This window comes from Tachyglossus aculeatus, chromosome 5 (genome assembly GCF_015852505.1).
Source record: "Tachyglossus aculeatus isolate mTacAcu1 chromosome 5, mTacAcu1.pri, whole genome shotgun sequence".
NCBI classification, from domain to species: domain Eukaryota; kingdom Metazoa; phylum Chordata; class Mammalia; order Monotremata; family Tachyglossidae; genus Tachyglossus; species Tachyglossus aculeatus.
In genome coordinates this window covers 22,739,583-22,760,527 of record NC_052070.1, presented here as the reverse complement: position 1 = coordinate 22,760,527, position 20,945 = coordinate 22,739,583, and the positions used below count along the sequence as shown (strand labels likewise).

The window sequence follows — 20,945 nt, the reverse complement described above, 5'->3', positions numbered from 1 at the left end:
TAGTGGACAGCAGTGTGGACTAGACGAAAAAACACAGAGCTGGAACTCAGATGACCTGGGTTCTAATTCCGCTTCTAACACTCATTTGCTGGTGACCTTGGGCAAGTCACAATTTCTCTGTGCCTCAGTTCCTCAACTGTAGATTCAGTACCTATTCTCCCTCCTATATAGACTGTGAGCCCCTTGTGGTATACGGACCCTGCCTGACCTAATTTGTATGAAACCCAGTGCTTAGAAAAGTGCTTTTTTATTGTACTTGTTAAGTGCTTACTATGTGCCAGGGCTGGACACAAGCTAATCAGGTTGGACACAGTCCCTATCCCACATAGGGCTCTCAGTCTCAATCCCTATTTTACAAATGAGGTAACTGAGGCATAGGGAAGTTAAATGACTTGTCCTAAGTCACACAGAAGACAAGCGGTAGAGCTGGGATTAGAACCCAGGTCCTTCAGACTCCCAGGCCGATGCTCTATCTACTAAAAAAATGATTTGTCTATGTACTTTATCAATAAAATTGAAACTACCAGAAGTGATCTCTCTAAAATCTCCCATGCTCCTCTCCAGGTGCTCCTTCCTTCTGCCCTCTGTTTCATTTTCTCATCCTTCCCAGCAGTATCTCAAGAGAAGATCTCCTGCTTCCTCTCAAAATCAACTCCCTCCACCTGTGCCTTCTACCTCCTCCCTTAATACGTTATCAAAATACTTGCCACCTCCCTTCTTCCCTCCATGACCCTAGACCAGTCTGTTCAGGGAAAGCATGCTTCTAGGAAGTGATTTTTTACAAAACAAGTTTGAGTTTTTCCCCAGGTCTTCTGGGGCCAATCTCATTCTAATAATAATAATAATAATAATGGCATCTATTAAGCACTTACTATGTGCAAAGCACTGTTCTAAGAGCTGGGGAGGCTACAAGGTGATCAGGTTGTCCCACGGGGGGCTCACAGTCTTAATCCCCATTTTACAGATGAGGTAACTGAGGCACAAAGAAGTTAAGTGACTTGCCCAAAGTCACACAGCTGACAAGTGGCAGAGTCAGGATTTGAACCCATGACCTCTGACTCCAAAGCCTGTGATCTTTCCACTGAGCCATGCTGCTTCTCTGTAACCACTACGTGGGGACCACAGCCTCATGGGAAAACCAACACTCTTGGATCCAGACCATTAGTGGTCACACCTCAGAGTCCAACACAGGAACACAGATTGCAGCAACGCCTCCACCTTGCGTCACCCAGGCTGACTTCAGGGTACTCCCCAGAGTCCCAGCAGGTTGGGAGAGTGGCCAGAAAATGGGGCAGGACCGCATTTGCATCCCCAAATGTTAGCTGTAAATCAGAGACTCCAGACTATCCAGGGGCCAGTAGGAGAACACAGTCCCAAGCTAAACCTTCTCTGTTTTAATAGGCACAGCTCAGCATTTTCCAGGACACAGTCACCATCCCACATTGGGCTCACAGTCTAAGTAGGAGGGAGTAGAATTTAATCACCATTTTACAGATGAAGTAACCGAGGCATAGATAGGATAAGGGATTCTCCCCCTTTTAGACTGTGAGCCCACTGTCGGGTAGGGACTGTCTCTATGTGATGCCAATTTGTACTTCCCAAGCACTTAGTACAGTGCTCTGCACATAGTAAGTGCTCAATAAATATGATTGATTGATTGATTGATAAGTAACTTGCCCCAAAACACACAGCAGACGTGGCAGAGCTGGGATTAGAACCCAGATCCCCGGACTCCCAAGTCCATGCTCTTTCCACTAAGCCATGCTGCTTCTCAGCTCATGGCAATTACCAATACCTCCAATAATTAAACTGGATCCCATTAAGGCCCTTAAGAAATAGACAGATTGCACAACTGGCATCATTCTTGGCTTTGGACAGGTACCAGCACTGGACAAGAGCATTTGACTGTAAACTCCTTGAGGGCAGAGATCAGATCTTTAACCTATATCGATCTCTTCCAAGTGCTTAGCATGGTAGCTGCTCTATAAATATGACTGATGGACTGAGAGTTAGAAGTCAACTCTTCCTTAACCAGCCCTGCCCCATGCACAGACTATCGTCTTTGTTCCCTGGATCTGTAATTCTCATCCTCCCTCAGGATGGGAACGAGCAATCAGTAGAGTGGAACCCGCATTCTCCATACCGACAGAGGTTTTGCTTTGGATTTTAGTAAAATGGTCCACTGTTAAATCACTGCTCAAATCCATCATGACAAATGTTTGTCTCCCTCCCCGCCTCCCCGCCAATTACAACCCCAAGTGGCAAGATGATGAGACAAAGCTCTTCACATGAGTGGGCTAAGCACTTGTTTTGTTCTTTAGTTCGTATTTTCACTAACTATAAAGGTGCCTTGGTTATTTTAAGTAAGAACTGAGATTTGGTAACAAAGAAAATCTCTCAGGACCAGTTAATTCTTACTGTGCTCAGTCTAAAATAATTCCATCATTACCCCTACAAAATTCCATTTATTCATTCATTCAATCGTATTTATTGAGCACTTACTGTGTGCAGAGCACTGTACTAAGCACTTGGGAAGTACAAGTTGGCAACATATAGAGACGGTCCCTACCCAACAATGGATGTATGACTGATTCTAGACAGAAATTGAACTTGATCAATAGGAATAAATGTGGAATTTGTTAGGTGCTTACTATATGCCAAGCACCAAGCATTATGGTTAAGATCACCGGGTCAGACACAGTCCCTATCCCACATAGGCTCACAGTCTAAGTAGGAGGGAAAACAGATATTGAATCTCCATTTTCCAGATGAGAAAACTAAGGAACATAGAAATGATTTGCCCAGCGTCACTGAGCAGGAAAGTGGCAGAGCTGAGATTAAAAACCAGGCCCTGTAACTCCAGGTCTGTGCTCTTTCCACTAGCCACACTGCTTCCCTAGGCATCAAAATTAGACTGTGCCTTGAAGAACACATGCAAAAGACAACCTACAGCTGATTTTAACCACCTTTCAAGCACCAGCAGCAAACTAAAGCATCATAATAAGCCTGAAAGACAAGTACCCAACCACACTGTGGTTCTGTAGCCAGGACTGCTGGACATACACATCTGTTCTGACAATCATATTTCTACATATAGTAGTTTTGTCTTGAAATACGCAGAGGGCAAAAATCTAGACAGAGAGATAGTGCTGTTATCTACATATTAAGGATCTACACGTTACATAAAAAACTCACTATGGCAATATTTTGTTTGTTATTAATATTCATATGGAGCCTGACATGTATCAGATAGGCATGGTCTCACCCAAAGCTAATAGGATTAAAATCCTTATTTATCGACAGTCTCCCCTACTTGACCACCATCTTCAACTTTTTGATCTCCGATGGCTTCTTCCCCACGGCTTCAAAAATGTTCAGCCTCACCTATCTAAAAAAACCCTCTCTTGACCCCACATCTCCCTCCAATTATCCCCCCTCCTCCAATCATTCCCCCTCCATCCTACCATTCCTCTACAAACTCCTTGAGCGAGTCATCTTACATGCACTGTCTCAAAATCCACTCCTCCAATTCTCTCCTTGACCCCCTCCGATCTGGCTTCCATCCCCTTCACTCCACAGGCAGTACTCTCTCAGAGGTCACAAATGATCGCCTTCCTGACAAATCCAACAGCCTCTGCACCATCCTAATCTTCCTCGGACTCACAAAATCCACTCCTCCAATTATCTCCTTGACCCTCTCCAATCTGGCTTCCATCCCCTTCACTCCACAGAAACCACCCTCTCAAAGTCCCAAATGATCTCTTTCTTGACAAATCCAATGGCCTCTACACCATACTGATCTTCCTCGGCCTCTCAGCTTCCTTTAATAATAATAATAATGATGATGATGATGGCATTTGTTAAGCACTTACTATGTGTGAAGCACTGTTCTAAGCGCTGCGGGGGGGATACAAGGTGATCAGGATGTCCCACGTGGGGCTCACAGTCTTAATCCCCATTTTACAGATGAGGTAACTGAGGCACAGAGAAGTTAAGTGACTTGCCCAAGGTCACACAGCTGACAAGTGGCGGAGCCGGGATTAGAGCCCATGACCTCTGGCTCCAAAGCCCGAGCTCTTTCCATTGAGCCACGCTGCTTCCTTTGACGCTGTCGACCACCCCCTTCTCTGGGAAACATTATCCCACCTCAGTTTCACTGACACTGTTCTCTCCTGGTTCTCCTCCTATCTCTCTGGCCATTCAGTGTCAGTCTCTTTTACAGGCTTTTCCTCTGCCTCCTACCTCCTAATTGTCAGAGTCCCTCAGTGATAAATTCTGGATCTCCTTCTATTCTCCATATACACCCACTCACTTGGAGAATTCATTAGCTCCCACAATTTAACTACCACCTTTATGGGGATGATTTCCAAGTCTACATCTCCAACCTTGATCTCTCTCATTCCCTGAAGTCTTGCATTTCCTCCTTCCTTCAAGACACCTCTACCTGGATGTCCCACCGACATTTCAAGCTTAACATTTCCAAAAACAGAACTCCTCATATTCCCACTCAACCCTGTCCTCCCACTGATTTTCCATCAATTTAGACAGCACCACCATCCTTCCTGCCTCGCAAGCCCTTGGCATTATTCTCAACTCATCTCTCTCATTCAAACCATAGAGCACGGGCCTAGGAGTTGGAAGATCATGGGTTCTAATCCTGATTCCACCACACCTCAGCTGTGTGTCCTTGGGCAAGTCACTTCACTCCTCTGTGCCTCAGCTACCTAATCTGTAAAATGGGGATTGAGAATATGAACCTCAGCATGGCTCAATGGAAAAAGCATGGGCTTGGGAGTCAGAGGTCATGGGTTCAAATCCTGACTCCACCAATTATCAGCTGTGTGACCTTGGGCAAATCACTTAACTTCTCTGTGCCTCAGTTAACTCATCTGTAAAATGGGGATTAAGACTATGAGCCCCACGTGGGACAACCTGATCACCTTGTATCCCCCTCCAGCACTTTGAACAGTGTAAGCTCATACATAGTAAGCTCAACACATAGTAAGCGCTTAACAAATGCCATCATCATTATTATTATTATGTGGGACAGGGACTGTGTCCAACCGGATTTGCTTGCATCCATCCCAGCCTGGCACACAGTACTGTGTGCCTGGCACACAGTAAGTGCTTAACAAATACCACAGTCATCATCATTATTATCACTAAATTCTGTCCGTTTAAAATCCTGTTGGTTCAACCTTAACAACATTGCTGCCCCTGCTCTCTCCCCCTCCCTCCAGGCTCGCATCTCCTCCTGCCTTCAGGACATCTCCATCTGGATGTCCGCCCGCCACCTAAAGCTCAACATGTCGAAGACTGAGCTCCTTGTCTTCCCTCCCAAACCCTGCCCTCTCCCTGACTTTCCCATCTCTGTTGACGGCACTACCATCCTTCCCGTCTCACAAGCCTGCATCCTTGGTGTCATCCTCGACTCCGCTCTCTCATTCACCCCTCACATCCAAGCCGTCACCAAAACCTGCCGGTCTCAGCTCCGCAACATTGCCAAGATCCGCCCTTTCCTCTCCATCCAAACCGCTACCCTGCTAATTCAAGCTCTCATCCTATCCCATCTGGACTACTGCACTAGCCTTCTCTCTGATCTCCCATCCTCGTGTCTCTCTCCACTTCAATCCATACTTCATGCTGCTGCCCGGATTATCTTTGTCCAGAAATGCTCTGGACATATTACTCCCCTCCTCAAAAACCTCCAATGGCTACCGATCAATCTGCGCATCAGGCAGAAACTCCTCACCCTGGGCTTCAAGGCTCTCCATCACCTCGCCCCCTCCTACCTCACCTCCCTTCTCTCCTTCTACTGCCCAGCCCGCACCCTCTGCTCCTCCACCACTAATCTCCTCACTGTACCTCGCTCTCGCCTGTCCCGCCATCGACCCCCGGCCCACGTCATCCCCCGGGCCTGGAATGCCCTCCCTCTGCCCATCCGCCAAGCTAGCTCTCTTCCTCCCTTCAAGGCCCTGCTGAGAGCTCACCTCCTCCAGGAGGCCTTCCCAGACTGAGCCCCTTCTTTCCTCTCCCCCTCGTCCCCCTCTCCATCCCCCCGTCTTACCTCCTTCCCTTCCCCACAGCACCTGTATATATGTATATACGGTTGCACATATTTATTACTCTATTTATTTATTTATTTATTTATTTATTTTACTTGTACATTTCTATCCTACTTATTTTATTTTGTTGGTATGTTTGGTTCTGTTCTCTGTCTCCCCCTTTTAGACTGTGAGCCCACTGTTGGGTAGGGACTGTCTCTATGTGATGCCAATTTGTACTTCCCCAGCGCTTAGTACAGTGCTCTGCACATAGTAAGCGCTCAATAAATACGATTGATTGATTGATTGCTAAAATCCACCCTTTCCTCTCTCTCCAAACTGCTATCGTGTTAACCCAAGCACTTGTCCTATCCTGCCTTTATTATTGTACCAGCCTCCTTGATGACCTCCCTTCGTCCTGTCTCTCCCAACTCCTGTCCATACTTCACTCTGCTGCCTGAATCATTTGTCTACAAAAACACTGTCAATCAATCAATCAATCACATTTATTGAGCACTTACTGTGTGCAGAGCACTGTACTAAGCACTTGGGAAGTACAAGTTGGCAACATATAGAGAGAGTCCCTGCCCAACAGTGGACTCACAGTCTAAAAGGGGTAGACAGAGAACAAAACCAAGCATACTAACAAAATAAAATAGAATAGATATATACAAGTAAAATAAATAAATAAATAGAGTAATAAATATGTACAAACATATATGCATATATACAGGTGCTGTGAGGAAGGGAAGGAGGTAAGATGGGGGGATGGAGAGGGGGACGAGGGGGAGAGGAAGAAAGGGGCTTAGTCTGGGAAGGCCTCCTGGAGGAGGTGAGCTCTCAGTAGGGCCTTGAAGGGAGGAAGAGAGCTAGCTTGGCGGATGGGCAGAGGGAGGCCATTCCAGGCCCCGGGGGATGACGTGGGCCGGGGTCGATGGCGGGACAGGAAAGAACGAGGCACGATGAGGAGATTAGCGACAGAGGAGCGGAGGGTGCGGACTGGGCTGTAGAAGGAGAGAAGGGAGGTGAGGTAGGAGGGGGCGAGGTGATGAAGAGCCTTGAAGCCCAGGGTGAGGAGTTTCTGCCTGATGCGCAGATTGATTGGTAACCACTGGAGATTCTTGAGGAAGGGAGTAACATGCCCAGAGTGTTTCTGGACATAGACAATCCGGGCACCAGCATGAAGTATGGATTGAAGTGGGGAGAGACACGAGGATGGGAGATCAGGGAGAAGGCTGATGCAGTAGTCCAGACAGGATAGGATGAGAGCTTGAATGAGCAGGGTAGCAGTACGGATGGAGAGGAAAGAGTGGATCTTGGCAATGTTGTGGAACTGAGACCAGCAGGTTTTGGTGACGGCTTGGATGTGAGGGGTGAATGAGAGAGCGGAGTCGAGGATGACACCAAGGTTGTGGGCTTGTGAGACGGGAAGGATGGTAGTGCCGTCAACAGAGATGGGAAAGTCAGGGAGAGGGCAGGGTTTGGGAGGGAAGACAAGGAGTTCAGTCTTGGACATGTTTCCACATTCCTCAAGAACCTCCAGTGATTGCCCATCCACCTCGGCATCGAACAGACACTCCTTACCATCAGCTTTAAAGCACTCTATCACTTTGCCCCCTCCTACCTCACCTCTCTGATGGTGATGGCATTTATTTAGTGCTATGTGCAAAGCACTGTTCTAAGCACTGGGGAAAATACAAGATGATCAGGTTGTTCCACAGGGGGCTCACAGTCTTAATCCCCATTTTACAGATGAGGACACTGAGGCACAGAGAAGTTAAGTGACTTGCCCAAAGTCACACAGCTGACAATTGGCAAAGCCGGGATTTGAACCCATGAAATCTGACTCCAAAGCCCGGGCTCTTTCCACTGAGCCACGCTGCTTCTCGGTCTACTCTCCTACTACAACTCAGCCCTCACACTTCACTCCTCTGGTGCCAATCTACTCACTGTACCTGATCTCACAGAGAAGCAGGCCGTTTAGAACATAGAGCAAGGGCCTGACGTCAGAAGGACCTAGGTTCATTCATACATTCATTCATTCAATTGTATTTGTTAAGCACTTGCTGTGTGCAGAGCACTGACTAAGTGCTTGGGAAAATACAACACAACAGTAAACACTGACATTCCCTGCCCACAGTGAGCTTACAGTCTAGAGGCGGGGAGACAGACATCAGTAAAAATAAAGTTACAGAAATGTACATAAGTGCTGGGGATGAGGGAAGAGTTCTAATCCCAACTACTTCTCAAGTCTGCTGTGTGACCTTGGGCAAGTCACTTAACTTCTCTGGGCCTCAGCTACCTCATCTGGAAAATGGGGATTGAGTGTAAGCCGCATGTGGGATAGGAACTGTGTCCCACCTGATTAACTTGTACGTACCCCAGAGCTTAGAACAATGCTTGGCACATAGTAAGCACTTAAGTACCATAATTATTATTCATCTATCTCCCTAAATTCAAAGCCTTATTGATGACACATCTTCAAGAGACCTTCCCTGAGCCCTCATTTCCTCTTTTCCCATTCCTTTCTGTGTCACCCTGATTTGCTCCCTTTATTCATCCCTCCCTCTGTACTTAGGTACATATCCATAATGTATTTATTTCTATTAACGTCTGTCTCTCCCTGTAGACTGTAAGGTCTTTGTGGGCAGGGAAGGTGTCTACCAACTCTGTTATATTGCTATGTTGTACTCTCCCAAGCATTAGTCCAGTGCTCTGCACACAGTAAGCCCTCGATAAATACAATTGATTGATTGATTGGGTGCTAAATCCAACTGATGATTTGATTCAGTCATGGGTTTTGAAGGAGTATCATTCCTTTTGGATTAATTTGTACATGTCATTCCTTTTGGATTTGTACATTCCTTTTGGATTGAGAAGCAGCGTGGCTCAGTGGAAAAGAGCCCAGGCTTTGGAGTCAGAGGTCATGGGTTTGAATCCCGGCTCTGCCAATTAGCTGTGTGACTTTGGGCAAGTCACTTCACTTCTCTGGGCCTCAGTTACCTCATCTGTAAAATGGGGATGAAGACTGTGAGCCCCCTGTGGGACAACCGGATCACTTTGTAACCTCCCCAGCACTTAGAACAGTGCTTTGCACATAGTAAGTGCTTAATAAATGCCATTATTATTATTATTAATGACTATAAACAACGAAAAGACATACGACATGGAGCTGTCTGTCATAGACTGAAGAAGTACAAGGATAAAACCTACGCAGCAAACTCTCTCCTACATACACCTGATACCTTTCCCAGGATATCGGATCCCATGGCAATTAATTTTTCCTCCTCCTCGGAGGCAGAACTCTTGTTCATTACTGAAACAAATAGTGTCACCCAAGCCATTGAAAGCAAAAGCCGCTATCTTCCTCTTAGTTCAAAATATAAATGCTTAAATTTTCAAAATTCCTAGAACAAGCAGCACGGCCCAGTGGAAAGAGCAAAGGCTTTGGAGTCAGAGGTCATGGATTTAAATCCTGGCTCCGCCAACTGTCAGCTGTATGACTTTGGGCAAGTCACTTCACTTCTCTGTGCCTCAGTTACCTCATCTGTAAAATGGGGATTAAAAGCGTGAGCCCCCCATGGGACAACCTGATCACCTTGTAACCTCCCCAGCACTTAGAACAGTACTTTGCATATAGTTAGCGCTTAACAAATACCATCATTCTTCTTATTATTATTATTAGCATAAGACTTGGAGAAAAAGCTTGGCCTAGTGGGAAAAAAAAGGACTTGAGAGGCTGAGGACTTGGATTCTAGTGCCTGGCACATAGTAAGCACTTAACAAATTTAAAAAAAAGCCTTCTTCTGCAGTAGTATATTAGCCATTTCATTAATCTATTCAGGACAGCAGCCATCACCCTGAAGTTGACTGGATTTGTTTCTGACCAGATTAAAGAACCCAAGTTGTCCTTTTAAATCCAAGCCTCAAGAAAAAAGCTCAAGGGGAAAAAACACTCCCGGTTTTTATCCTCCCTCCACCCACCCCCTCTATTTGTAAACTGTGCCTTATCTCCAATTAGACTGAAAGCTTCTGGAGGGCACGGATTGTTTGTCCTGTTTCTGTTGCACTCCCCCAAGCACCCAAGCCAATGCTTTTCATTCAGCCATCCCACCATAAATATTATTTGCGATGTTGATGCATCCAGACAAAAAGTTATAGAAGATATGCCCTATTTAAGGCTTTAAATTCACTCACAACAAAAACTCACCCAAAACCGCCTTAGGAAGAGAAGAATGGAGGCTAGTTAAAATCACCTGCCACACCAGGCAAGAAGATATTATTGTGGGAATATGATCATGCAGCCAGTTTAGCAGGGATAGCCCAGATTTAGGAATTTAAAAATCTGAATTTCTGCTCTTCAATCTCTCCCCTCAGTCTCTGTTGCCTCCCTCCACCCTGTCACTGGCAGCAGCAATGGGAGACCCATCTCTGGAATCTCCACTCATAGTCCCTGGCATCCTTTTACTCCCTGCTCCTCCCACCACCTTCCAGAGGGTCCCAAATCGGGGAGGGGAGATGGCAGCAAGCCTTCCCACACCACCACTCCCAAAAAGACCACTGGTAACCTTGGAGAGCAGCCAGTGTGCAGAGACTTCAGGAGGAGGGGGAAGACAGTCACAATTGGCCCTCCTCTGGGGCACTGCTAGCACCCAGGCTCCAGGGCAGAGGAAGGGGGAAACTGCCAAGCAAGAGGACATGTACAATAACTGGGCCGGTCATGAACAGAGCCAAACCCTTTCCCAATTGGAGCAAAAGCGTGTCTGGTCTGACACAGAATCCAGAATAGAAACGAAGGTGATGGTTTTCCTTGGGAACATACATCAAGTCCACCGATTCTGCCAGGTTGCCCCAAATCTGAGCCCATCGCCAGCAGCTGCTAACAAGAATGATGCTTTCCCTAGTGCTCGTTATTCCTTCTTGTTCCTTTTCAGGAAACTGTGTACGATGAAACCACTGGTTCTGGACTCTTGATCTCAACACAGAACCGATTCTGGGAATCCCTGATAGGGAATGGCACCTCTGCCTTCCACACTTCACATAGGAAACAGATCTTGTTCTAAATCTTTTACATTTAATTTTAATGTCCCCTTTTTGGAGGCATTACCATTTCAATTTCATCCCTGTGGCAGCTATTGAATGTAACGGGCAAGACCAGAAGAAAGTAGCAGGTGGAGGGGTGATGGGTAGGAGAAGGCCGAGAGAATTCTCAAAATGTGGCAAAAAGCAAGATTTGACATGTGAAGAGACAAGGTGAAGGAACACTGAGGAAAGATAATTCAAACTTTTCAAAGTCTCTTCACAACTTTGTATTAAGGCAAAAAACATTCACAAACCCAAACCAAGGAATAACTGCCCAGAAATAAGTAAGTCAATGTTAACAATGACAGGAAATTTTGGTGATATAAATCTTCCCCTTCATGTGAAGTCTTATAACTTTATGGAGAGGAAATAAAAGCTGTCTTCAAGAACCAGTCAGGCCTGTTGTGCTAGATAAGAAGCGGGTAGCTAAATTGGTTGAGTTCACAATGGTAGAAAATGAACTGGCCGCTTACTGACTTTATAAGCACCCAGGGCAAGTAGTTGCTTGGAAGAAGAACAGGCAAAGGGAAGTCAGATGCACAGAATTGTCCTTTCCACCCAAACTCATTTTGGTTCACTGAATTTACTCAGTTCTCTTCTTAATAGACCTGGCCCAGTACGTTGGCAAATTCATTCATCAGAAGCCATTGTCCCTAGCATACAATTTCCACCCAAGGTACTGCAGATACCATGATGAAAGAAGAGTCACTGTAACAGACAGATAAACTGTAATGGGAATGGTCCATCTCCTCATTCTAAGCCCCTCAGTTTACCAATCAATCAACGGAATTTATTGAGTACTTACTGTGTGCAAAGCACTTGGACTTGTCAGCACCATAACTAATCTTTCACAATTCTACAGGCTGATTTGAATGACTGAAGTCCCCTGCAATCCCTATTGTTTATTTTCTCCCAGGGCTTAGTACGTTGCTATGCACTCAGTTTAAGCACTTAATAAATACTATTATTAATACTATTATAGTTTGTCTCAGAACATCTAGTTGTCATGGATGTCTAGCACAATCAATCAGTGGTATTCATTGAGCACTTACTCTGTGCAGAACACTACTAAGTGCTTGTAAGAGCACAAAAAGTTAGGAATTAGCTGGGAGAGAATACAGCTATGCTCCCTGACCTCAAAGCTCTTCCCATCAAGTGGAGGAGACAGACATGAAAATACATTATGGGTAGGGTAAACCACAGAGTTTAAAAATCTGTACTGTTGGAGTAAACTTGCTTCATTAATGGGGTTCCTGTCAATAGCCATTTGACCTAATCTCAGCAGGAGGAAGAGGGAAGGCATTGTTATTTTCCTGAGTTCCCGAATTTCTCCACTCACATAGATATGGATCTGGCTTCACAGGGTTCACAGGTACCTGTGTACCTCTAGGAGGGCAGGTATATACTGGAGCTTGAGGAACACTGGATAATAATAATGATAACATTGTTGTTCTTATTATTGTTGTAGTTCCTAATTGCTTATGATATGCCAAGGACTGTTCTAAGTGCTGGAGTAGATACAAGTCAATCAGGTTGGATACAGTCCCTGTCCCATATGGGGCTTATACTCTTAATCCCCATTTTTACAGATTAGGTAATTGAGGCCCAGAGAAGTAAAATGACTTGCCCAAGGTCTCACAGCAGACATTTGCAGAGCCAGGATTAGAACCCAGGTCCTTCTGACTCCCAGGCCTGTGGTCTATCCACTAAGCCATGCTGCTTCTCTGATGATGATAGTAATAATAATAATGGTATTTGTAAGTGCTTACTATGTGCCAAGCCCCGTATTAAGCGCTGGGGTAGATATAAGATAATCAGGTTCCACAAGGGGCTCACAGTCTAAGTAGGAGGGAGAACAGGCACAGAAAAGATGAGTGACTTGCCCAAGGTCACATAGGAGGTAAGTGGCACAGGCAGGGTTAGAACCCAGGTCCTTTGATTCCCAGGCCTGTGCTCTTTCCACTACTCCATGCCAAAGTGGAAAGCTTCACTTCTCTCATTTCAATGAGGAAGCAGTACCCATTTGGTCCTGTTCTATCGCAGGGGCCTATTCTCTAGGAGGCACTTAAAACTCAAAGACCCTGCTCTTTGTCATTAGATTAAGAGTACTAATGACACCCAGGTTAGAAGGTCTTCGAAGTTGAAATGTCTCCAAGGGAGGAAGCATTAACCTCAAGAGAGTTAAATACTAGTAGGGAAATCCACTGAAAAACAGGGCTCAAGGGAACCCACAGAAGGGTGAAGGGTGAGGAATCAGTCAGTCATATTTATTGAGCACTTACTCTGTGCAGAGCACTGTACTATGCGCTTCGGAGACTACAATATATTATAATAGATATAATCCCTGCTCACAATGAGTTTACAGTCTAGAGGGTGAAGGAGGGTTGGGAGTGGAGAGCAAGAGGGAATTTTCATGCCTTGAACGAGTTGAACAAGTTGTCTACACGCGCTGCCTAGAATTCCTCAACAGCAACTCTCTCCTTGACCCCCTCCAGTCAGGCTTCCGTCCCCTACATTCCACGGAAACTGCCCTCTCAAAGGTCACCAATGACCTCCTGCTTGCCAAATCCAATGGCTCACACTCTGTCCTAATCCTCCTCGACCTCTCAGCTGCCTTCGACACTGTGGACCACCCCCTTCTCCTCAGCATGCTATCTGACCTTGGCTTCACAGACTCCGTCCTCTCCTGGTTCTCCTCTTATCTCTCCGGTTGTTCTTTCTCAGTCTCTTTTGCAGGCTCCTCCTCCCCATCCCATCCTCTTACTGTGGGGGTTCCCCAAGGTTCAGTGCTTGGTCCCCTTCTGTTCTCGATCTACACGCACTCCCTTGGTGACCTCATTCACTCCCACGGCTTCAACTATCATCTCTATGCTGATGACACCCAAATCTACATCTCTGCCCCTGCTCTCTCCCCTTCTTTCCAGGCTCGCATCTCCTCCTGCCTTCAGGACATCTCCATCAGGATGTCTGCCCACCACCTAAAGCTCAACATGTAGAAGACTGAACTCCTTGTCTTCCCTCCCAAACCTTGCCCTCTCCCTGACTTTCCCATCTCTGTTGACGGCACTACCATCCTTCCCGTCTCCCAAGCCCACAACCTTGGTGTCATCCTCGACTCCGCTCTCTCATTCACCCCTCACATCCAAGCCGTCACCAAAACCTGCTGGTCTCAGCTCCGCAACATTGCCAAGATCTGTCCTTTCCTCTCCATCCATACCGCTACCCTGCTCATTCAAGCTCTCATCCTATCCCGTCTAGACTACTGCATCAGCCTTCTCTCTGATCTCCCATCCTCGTGTCTCTCCCCACTTCAATCCATACTTCATGCTGCTGCCTGGATTATCTTTGTCCAGAAACGCTCTGGGCATATTACTCCGCTCCTCAAAAATCTCCAGTGGCTACCAATCAATCTGCGCATCAGGCAGAAACTCCTCACCCTGGGCTTCAAGGCTGTCCATCACCTTGCCCCCTCCTACCTCACCTCCCTTCTCTCCTTCTACAGCCCAGCCCGCACCTTCCACTCCTCTGCTGCTAATCTCCTCACCGTACCTCGTTCTCTCCTGTCCCGCCATCGACCCCCGGCCCATGTCATCCCCCGGGCCTGGAATGCCCTCCCTCTGCCCATCCGCCAAGCTAGCTCTCTTCCTCCCTTCAAGGCCCTACTGAGAGCTCACCTCCTCCAGGAGGCCTTCCCAGACTGAGCCCCTTCCTTCCTCTCCACCTCGTCCCCCTCTCCATCCCCCCATCTTACCTCCTTCCCTTCCCCATAGCACCTGTATATGTGTATATATGTTTGTACATATTTATTACTCTATTTATTCATTTATTTTACTTGTACATATCTATTCTATTTATTTTATTTTGTTAGTATGTTTGGTTTTGTTCTCTGTCTCCCCCTTTTAGACTGTGAGCCCACTGCTGGGTAGGGACTGTCTCTATATTTTACCAACTTGTACTTCCCAAGCGCTTAGTACAGTGCTCTGCACACAGTGAGCGCTCAATAAATACGATTGATGATGATTGATAATGCGGGAAATGGGATGATGCTTGACCATTCATTCAATCGTATTTATTGAGCGCTTACTGTGTGCAGAGCACTGTACTAAGCGCTTGGGAAGTACAAGTTGGCAACATATAGAGACGGTCCCTACCCAACAGCGGGCTCACAGTCTAGAAGGGGGAGACAGACAACAAAACGAAACATATTAACAAAATAAAATAAATAGAATAGTAAATATGTACAAGTGAAATAGAGTAATAAATATGTACAAACATATGTACAGGTGCTGTGGGGAGGGGAAGGAGGTAAGGCTGGGGGGATGGGGAGGGGAAGGAGGGGGCTCAGTCTAGTTGGGGGGCTCAGTCTGTGTCATCTACTACACAAAGCACATGAGGAGGTGGAGTGGGTCTGGACATTTTTTTTTTGTAAAGTGCTTGCTATAGGCCATGCAGTGTACTAAGTACTGGGATAGATAGGAGCTATTCAGGTTGGACACAGTCCTAATCCCCATTTTGCAGATGAGGTAACTGAGGCACAGAGAAGTTAAGTGTCCTGCCCAAGATCACACAGCAGGCAATCAATCAATCATATTTATTTAGCACTTACAGTGTGCAGAGAACTGTACTAAGCAATGGGGAGAGTACACTATAACAACAGAACAGACACATTACCTGCCCATGGCAAGGCAAGTGGTGGAATCGAGATTAGAACCCAGGTCCTCTGACTCCCGGGCCCAAGCTCTATCCACTAGGCAACACTGCTTCCCTTGAGCCAAAACCTCCTTCCACCTAGTCAAGGAAGACTTCTTGAAGGAGGTGGGCTCTGAACTGGATTTTGAAGGACCCCATAGCCTTCTGTGAGAGTTTGACTCATCAACAGTCTTCCTTCCCCTTCCATCTCCATCTCAGAGTAACCCAGGCCTGATGGCAGGTGTCAGGTCTCCAGTTAACCACCCCCTAACTGAAATGCTTTGGGACCTGCAACCAGCAAGGGTCTACATCTAAGGATCCAGTCTTCGCTTATCCTCAGGGGGAGCGTAAGACAGTGTTTGCCAAAAGGCTCGAGGACTTCTGGGAGTTAGCATCCCAGCTGTGGCTCAAGTCTGTGTATGGAGGCTCTGCAGGCTCCAAGCCTGAGCGGAGGGACCGGGAAGATGGAACCCATGTGGCTGCTTCTGGGAGGGAGAGGGTAAGAGGGACTCCTGCACCATGGAGAGCGGGCCCCTCATCTGCTGCCCTGGCAGCTGCTCAGCACCCTCACATCCACAACTGTGGGCCCCAGGAAGCCCAAGCAGATGCCAGGGGGCATGTCCAAACAGCCTGCTTTCTCCAGGACTCAGATGAGATAGTCATTCCTGACAGCTCCACAACCCCACCAGGAGAAACCAGGGAATGTCACCTAGAGGTTCTCTTCCTCCTCCTGGCACTGCCAGAAGACAAATGGGCCAAGCAGAATTTATGGAAAGGGATGGAACCAGACCTGAGCTGATTCCAGATCAGGCACTGCCCCAACCAGCCTGACTCCAAATGCAACCTTGGAAAGCCAAAGGCTCCAGACCAGACAGAATCTGTATTTATACAAACCTGGATATTCCTGTTCAGACCCTTCCACCATCATCATCATCATCATCCCTATCAGTTTGCATTGAACTGAGCACATCCTGGGAGCAGAGCACTGTACTAGGCATTTGGGAGTATTTGACATAGAAATTTAGTCACTGCTCTCAAGGATCTTATAATCTATTGACAGGCAGCTCCATACAGTGTGCACTAGAGGGAAAAGAATGACACAACTGGTATTAGAGGTTAATTAAAAAAGAATAAATAAATGAGTAAAGACATAGACAGAAGTACTAAAGGAGACTAATGTAATGGTACGGCCAGGAAGGTGCAGATTAATCAGAGAATGTATTCTGGATGATGGGGATTTGGGGAATTGCTTTGATGGTGGGGAGAGATGTAGCTCAAAGGATCTGAGAAGCAGCGTGGCTCAGTGGAAAGAGCACGGGCTTTGGAGTCAGAGGTCAGGGGTTCAAATCCCGGCTCCTCCAAGTGTCAGCTGTGTGACTTTGGGCAAGTCACTTCACTTCTCTGTGCCTCAGTTACCTCATCTGTAAAATGGGGACTAGGACGGTGAGCCCCCCGTGGGACAACCTGATCTCCTTGTAACCTCCCCAGTGCTTAGAACAGTGCTTTGCACATAGTAAGCGCTTAATAAATGCCATTATTATTATTATTATTTGAGTGGGAGGACACCCTCCAGTCACTTCTTCTCTCCCCTGGCCCTATTCCCTCCATTCAGGCTTAGTTCCCAGCTCCCAAACCATGCATGTCCCCCAGAGCCACCTGAGAGGGAAGGTCAAATGCACTGTATTTTCCAAGTGCTTAGTACAGTGCTCTGCACATAGTAAGCACTCAATAAATATGATTGAATTAATTTGAGCACATATACACACAAATGCACACATATGCATGTTTTAATTGCTCTGCTCCTAAGACTGACTATGGCCCAGAGGAGAAAAGGTTTCAGGGATTTCCCCTCTAAGGAGACAAGATAAGTTGGGGGAAGGTGGCTTTAGCAGGGCTCTGAAAGTGCCAGTGAAAGAGCCAGTTTTCTGTCCAATACCGTCCAGATACAGAGGAGGGGTGGGGGCCAGATACTACCACTGCTGATTTGGATGTCCCAGAGCAAGTTCTCCAACTACCTTAATGGTGGTTGCTCCCAGGGCCAGAATATTCCAGAAGCAGCTTTGAAGATCAGGGACCTGCCTGTGGCTGGGCCCCCTAACAACTCCATAACCAAGCTCCACTTCAAATAGCTGTAACTTACCCCAACACTCCTCCTCCCAACCCCCCCAGCACCCTCACCATTATTCTTCTCCCCAAGCTGTCAGAGAGGGAGGGAATTTCTCTATTTCCCAGAGTTTCAGCTCCAGACTCTCCAAATTTTATCTCTCAAGGATGTTTTCTGGAGCAAGGCCGGGCTCCAGGCACCCCCACTTTGGGATCGGGTCTCAGGTTCAGTTGGGGTGTGTTCCCTGAGAGAAGGGAGAAGCAGAGAAGCAGCGTGGCTCAGTGGAAAGAGCCCGGGCTTTGGAGTCAGAGGTCATGGGTTCAAATCCCGGTTCCACCAACTGTCAGCTGCGTGACTTTGGGCAAGACACTTAACTTCTCTGGGCCTCAGTTACCTCATCTGTAAAATGGGGATTAAGACTGTGAGCCCCCCGTGGGACAATCTGAGCACCTTGTAACCTCCCCAGTGCTTAGAACAGTGCTTTGCACATAGTAAGCACTTAATAAATGCCATCATTATCATTAGTATGATTAAGGGAGGGATCTAAGGATGAGGGTGGGTGGGAAAAGCAGAGGAATATAGAGAACGGGGAAGATCTCTCATCATCCCCCAGTGTCTCTGCCGACTCTCCTTTCAGAAAGGCCCCATGCCTGCATTTCAGCTGCTATTTTCAGGTTGTTGAGTTCAAGGTGAAGGGTCAATATGCTCTAGTGGTCTGAGCCACAGCCTGGGGTGGGAGGAGCTCAGCTCTGCTGCCTGCTCAATCCTGACTCTATTAGCCTGACCGGGCTGCTTCACCTCCTACCGACTCCCATTCCGAAGGCCTGGCTGGGGCCTAGGCGATGGGAAATATTCTGTGGGCTCTGAGAGAAAAAGTGAGGCAAGGTTTCAAAGTATCATTCCAATTTTCCAGACCTTCAAGACAGATTCTTGGCTGTGGTCGGAGAGAAGGGGAACGGGACCGAAATTGGCCAAAGCAGTAGCAGTTTGGAGTGGCTGCTGCCCCCTTAGAGAGTCCACCCGGACTGCCCAATGCCTGCAGGCCACACATTTACTGCACCTCGTCCTTTGGTAACGCACTCTACTGCATTGCCCTAAATTCCCCAGCTGCCCTCTAGAATGTTCCTTCCTTCTATTCCCCCTGACACAAAGACAGACTTAATGTCCCCCCTGCCTGGGAAACCCCCTCCTTAATCCACTTTCACCCTGGGGGCCACTGGGTGAAGCCACTCACTCATTCGAATCTGATACCACTAGAAAAATATTGCTGCTTCTTGACCACTCCACCCTCTTCTCCGGGAGTGCCTTGGGCCAGGAGGTGAAGGGAGAACCACGCAGGTGTAGTCCACTTCTAAAACCCCCCCGGTATGTTTCCCTCGGCTTCCAAGTCAGCAGGGTCTCAGGGAAGCACCCAGCCTGGCATTCCAACCTGCTCCTCCAAGACCATCCCTGACAAGTCAGGAAAGCAGCATGGCGTAGTGGATAGAGCACAGGTCTAGGGGTCAGAAGGACTTGGGTTCTAATCCTTGCTCTGCCACTTGTCTATTATGCGGCCTTGGGCAAATCACTTAACTTATCTGTGCCTCAGTTTCCTCATCCATAAAATGGGGATTAAGACTGTGAGCCCCTTGTGGGACAGGGACTATGTCCAACCTGATTAGCTTGCATCCGCCCCAGCACTTAAAACCGTACTCGACACATAGTAATCACTTAACAAATACTATTATTATTATTATTATTATGTCATTCTAAAGAGGAATCCCAAAACTTTCCCCCTGCTTGGAACCTGTCTTCTTTTGGCAGCCCAGGATCAGTGACTCAGGCCCACAGGAACAGCGGGGAACTGAGGCAACCCCTGCCCCAAATGATCACCAAACCCCCATCCACCCTATAGATCATGCACCCCCACCAGGGAGCCCACAGAGGACCCACCCCACTCCCCCATCAAACCCCACCCAACGACAACCCGATGCGATCAGCCTCAAGCAGGAATGAACCGTCAAACCTGAGGAGGAAACCCAACGCAGCTCCAGGAAGTCAGTCAGCGACTGGAGCCAGTGCCTGCTTTTCTGACCCCATCTTCACTGGTGATGAGGCCGAACCTGGCCGTGGACCAGCCCCCTCCCCGGCAACACTGCCGGGCAAAGACCCACCGTTGGGAATGAAAACACTACATAAGCAACGGGCCGCTGGAGAAACCGGCACAGGGTCAGAATGGTAGGGTTGTGTTGGTTGGGCGGCTTGATCCCCACAAGCCCAGAGCCATTGCCGCTGCTGAGAAGAAGGTGTCCGAGATGGTGTGGGGAAGCGACAGTCCAATTCTCCCATCCGCCCAGCTATGGAGAAATCCACCGCAGGGACCGTCCCTGCACCTGGGCGATTCTGACCACGTGGAAGACGACTGTCTGCGTCGGGCCTCCTTCATCGGTACCAGAAAATTTCTTAACCCCAGACGACGAGTATTTCCCCCAAACAAAACCAGAAACAGATCGACTCGACTCCTCGGCGGATCCCCGAACCCCCCACTCTTCAGCCACCTCTTCCCCGGAAGCATCAGCCCCTCCCGCCGGAGGGGATGATGGCACAGTGTTCCCTGAAACTAGATACGATTTAAACCCCGGCCTAGCCAGCTGCGCCTTCATTCTGCAGGATCCTCCGCTTCAAACTCACCATCGGGCGGCAGACACCCGGGCCGGCGAACTCTTGCTTTGGAGGTGATTAATCTCACGGTGGCATTTTAGAGGTCGCCACAGAAATCCCATTTCCGAACAGGATAAACCCGGCACTCACCCGGAGCTCTGCGTCGGAACGAGAAAACAGACAGAGCCCGAGACAGCAGTGAATTACAAGCGGCATGCTAATTACCAGTCTATAGCCAGAAATAGCTGAAGACTGCAGGAATTTTTTTGGTTGTTGTTAAAATAACTAGAGCCTTTATTCTAGGGTTGGGCTAAAGCAATCTAATCTATTCCAATGTTTAAGCCTCCAAACATAAGCACATTTAGACGGGCTAGTTGGTGGCAGGA

The 20,945-nt window shown here is 47.6% G+C and overlaps 1 protein-coding gene across 4 annotated transcripts in view; it reads right to left on the bottom strand.

Annotated features, from left to right (window-relative positions):
* The window catches only part of LDLRAD4 (low density lipoprotein receptor class A domain containing 4), a 420,524-nt gene that overhangs the window by 294,748 nt on the left and 104,831 nt on the right, over positions 1-20,945 (bottom strand). Inside the window, exon 1 of one of the 4 annotated variants that reach the window (XM_038746174.1) lies at positions 19,925-19,955. The exons of the other annotated variants lie outside the window; for them this stretch is intronic. The gene's annotated coding sequence lies outside the window, so the exon portion shown is untranslated. Of the gene's footprint in view, positions 1-19,924; positions 19,956-20,945 lie in introns of those variants that run through there. 4 annotated transcript variants of the gene reach the window in all.